This window comes from Protopterus annectens, chromosome 6.part0 (genome assembly GCF_019279795.1).
Source record: "Protopterus annectens isolate FY-2018-M chromosome 6.part0, PAN1.0, whole genome shotgun sequence".
NCBI classification, from domain to species: domain Eukaryota; kingdom Metazoa; phylum Chordata; order Ceratodontiformes; family Protopteridae; genus Protopterus; species Protopterus annectens.
The window spans coordinates 682,537,428-682,541,645 of NC_056737.1; positions in this window are offsets into that span (position 1 = coordinate 682,537,428).

Consider the following 4,218-nt stretch of genomic DNA (forward strand, 5'->3'; position numbering starts at 1 on the left):
ATTAACTTGTGATTACACAAAAAATCCTGCACCACCCTACTAATACTCCTATCCTCTCTAATCTGATCTCCCCATATAAAAATCTTACTACATTACGCTCAGCTAATAAGCTTCTAATTGCCAATAATAAATCTAATAACAAAGCTGGAGACTCACTCTTTTCCAATGTTGTGGGTAGATCTTGGAACAAGCTTCCTAGAACACTCACTTCTCTCTCATCTACACCACTCTTTAAGAAACAGCTCAAAGATCACCTAAAAATACATTGGCTTTCTCCTTGCTCGAAGCCTGACTGAATCATACTCATCGTCTTATTTCTCCTCCCCCTTTACCCCGCCTCCTGGGCTAGTGCCCGCCTACATTTCTTGAATAATTATTAGCTAACCCTTTCTACTACTTGTATTTTCCTGCCTATTCTCTTGCTCCTCCTTTGACTTAGTGATTGCTAATTTTCAAATGAATGTTAATGTTCAAATTACAATATAAACTGTTGCTTGATTGTACCTGAAATCTACTAAACAGTTAGGACTTGATTGTTTCTCAAACCTATGCTAAGTCTCTGTACATTGTTCACAAAAATATCTTTTATTTTTTTCTAATCATATTTTACTATGTAATTGAAACTAGTCATTTTTTTAAGTATTGTATGCTGTAATTTACTCATGCTTGGAGCTTTTCTCCCTGGGCCTCTACTGAAAATGGATATGTATCCAGCTAGACTAGCCCAGTCAACAAATATAAAATAAATAAAATAAAATAAAATAAAATAGGATAGAATGTGAAATGTTATAACATTCTATCCTATTTTTATTGCAGATTTAGATAAGCCTGTTTTAGCAATAGATCCTTGTTCAAATATAAGAGAAGTTTCATTACAATAGATGTGTGTGTGTGTGTGTGTGTGTGTGTGTGTGTGTGTGTGTGTGTGTGTGTGTGTGTGTGTGTGTGTGTGTGTGTGTAAGAGGGATTTACAGGAACAGACTTCTCAGTGGCCCTGTGTATTATTTCTATTATAAAAGACAAACATTATTGCATATTCACCATCCAGTTTTCTCAGGAACTCCAAAACATTCTTAGGTTATTTCTTATTTCTTTGTTTTTGAGTTCTCCTTCTTCATAATATCTAACCAAATAGTTTGCTTTAGTAGGAATTCTGTATGTAATTATTGCTCTTTCACTCTTCTTTCTTCAACATTTAAGAATGTTTCTATATCAAGAAATTAAGAATTATGATTTAAGTAGTTCAGTCTCTTTTAAACAATTATCTTGCATAAAGTCCATTTTAATTTTAAATTGGTCTGTCTTCAGAGTGAGGTTTTACAAAGAAGTTAGTTCATGTTGAAAATCATTTTTGAGAGACTTGGAAGCTTTGCCGAACTCATTTGTGAAGGAATCCTTTGTGTGAAAATTTTTAGTTAAGTTGTTCTGAGTGAAATTTAGTTTTACCTTATCAAATCTTCAGTACATATATAGTTAGAATACGTTTTATTTAGTTATAGGTGATATCCTAGAACAACTTCTTGTGAAAATGATTTTCTTTCTTCTGTGTTACTACTTGGTGGCCATGTTATATTCCTATTTCATACCATTTTTTTTTGCTGTGTTATATACTGACACCATATATTCTGAAACTACTGATTCTGGGTATTCAGGAATGTTTGTAATACTTCAGAAAATATCTCACTAACTGTTTTTATACTAGTGTCCCCAAAATGACCACATGCAGCCTGTTGCCTTCATATATATAGCTTTGTTTCCTTAAGTCATCTGATATAACCCTTTCAATTATATTTATACTTTATTTGGTATATATATATATATATATATATATATATATATATATATATATATATATATATATATATATATATATATCACAGCAGTCATTTGCAATTTGCCCTGAAATTTCAGTTTTGTAGGTACTTTACTTTGTAAATACTTGATTAAATGTGTTATACAGTTGGCAATGACAGCTTGATGGAGGCTAACACATGGTTTTGTAAGGATACATTCACAAGACAACATACAAATGTAGCCAAGATTCAACTTAGGCAAACTTTAAGTAAGAAAAGGGCACTGAGGCAGAGTCAGAGTTTGCAAAGTCATCCCCAGTAAAACAGACAGCCCACACCATAAACCATTGGTGGCCACAATCAGCTGCATGCAGTGGACAGAGAAAGCTCTAAGGTCAACAGAAACTAGGCTGAAGATCTAGAAGCTGACTGGAATGAAAACTCAAGAATTCAAGGGAATGCTCAGGACTCCAGCACATCAGGAAGAAAAAGAAATAGGAGCAGATGAAGCTGAATAGCATCACCTCAAAACAGGATGAGAGAGGACTATGGAACAGATATGTCGCTGACCCAGGTGTGGAAATAAGGGACATAAGAAAAGTTGGCAGTAGAATGCAGTAGTCCAGGAAGTTCTCAAACGAAAGAAGGAGTGCAGGAAAAAAATAGGAGATAGAAAAGACAGACCAGGTAAGAAGGAATACTAGTTGACTAACAAAGAAGCTAAAAAGTAGTCACAACTGAAAAGAAAAAGGCATCAGAGGCGCTCTACCAGCAGATGGCATATAGAAACTCTGTTAGGTTTCAAACCTAATACAAAAAAGATAAAGAAGGCAATCATCAGACATCATTCATAAGGGATGCTACCAACAACTTGCTCTCCAGTCCACAGGACATCAATGGCAGATTATAGGGTACTTTCAACAGCTTTTGAATGAAGAAACCCCCTGTAGAGCCTGTACTGCCCATATAGGAGTCAGGAGTATGGAAGCTCTCTTATGCCATGCTGCAGTGCCATGAAATCCATCTTCTTGGTGTGGGAATAGAACCCACAGCCTTCTGCATTAAGGGCAAGTGTACTGACACTCTGACACTGTATAAGCAGTGTGTGTGTGTGGGGGGGGGGGTGGCGCAGCCTCCCACTTGGGGGTGCAGGCTTGCCCCCTACCTATACTTCAGAAGAGCAATATGTTTCTGTATGTAGTACTGCTGCAATATAGCTGTGTTACTGTACTGTGGGTTTTTTCGATATTTTGAGTTTCAGTATTTTGAGTTTTCAGTATTTTCAGCTTTAGAGATTTTGGTCCCAGTATTATGAGTTTAGGGATTTTTGAAAGTCAGTATTTTGATGTGGACCCATATCTATCTATCTATCTATCTATATATATATATATATATATATATATATATATATAAATAACACCAACAAAAATATATAGCCAGCACTAGTATAAATATCTCTAAAATCCATTGTAGTGCAGCATAATGCAAAGACAATACATTCCCATTGTGAATAGTCTCAAAATACCGTTATCAAACAGAAAATCTACATTAAAAAATGTAACCAGAAACTTCCTTTTAAACTTCCCAATAAATGTAAACAATCTTCAGAGTACTTAATGCTTTCAAGCAGTTAATTCAGCATAAAAAATGTATCCATAAGCTTCCTTTTAAATTTCCAATAAATGTAAACAGTCTTCAGAGTATTTGCTGTTTTCAAATAATTAATTCAGCATGAAATAATGTGTCCAGAAGCTTCCTTTTTAACTTTCCAGTTTTAATCTCTCCAGCAACGCACTGATGATGCCAGTGAGGTGAAACCAGTCTGCTGTTTTGTTTCTCTCTTCAGCAGCACTGAGTAGGGCTCTTTTGAAGTTAGTTTGATGCCTGTTTGATGCTGGCTGGTCTAAAATGTAACCATTTGGTATAAGGAAGTCATGCTAATGTATTTTCTGCAGTGGTGAGATTAAAACTGGGAAATTTGATAGCATTTTGAGACTATTTGTAATGGGAATGGACTCTTTGCATTATGCTGCATTACAACAGACTTTAGAGATATGTATACTAGAGCTGGCTACATTTTTTTGTTGTTGGTGTTGTACTTTGAATCCTTGCACATTAATGGGTATGTGCACCACTTATGATTTGTGTTTTTTGTAGATATATATATATATATATATATATATATATATATATATATACAGATGCATGTTGATTTATCAAAAAGCAAACCTCTCAATTCTGCACTGATCACAGCAATAATGATTAAAAAACAAGATATTGAAAAAAAGCCATTTTTTGGCACTGGAAAACCCTTTACCCCCCCCCCACCCCACCCCACCCTATGCTAATTATACAGGACTTGCTTATATGCCTTTTTGGCATGTTCATTACATAGCTTTGTTAGCTTCATGGCATGCTGAGCATT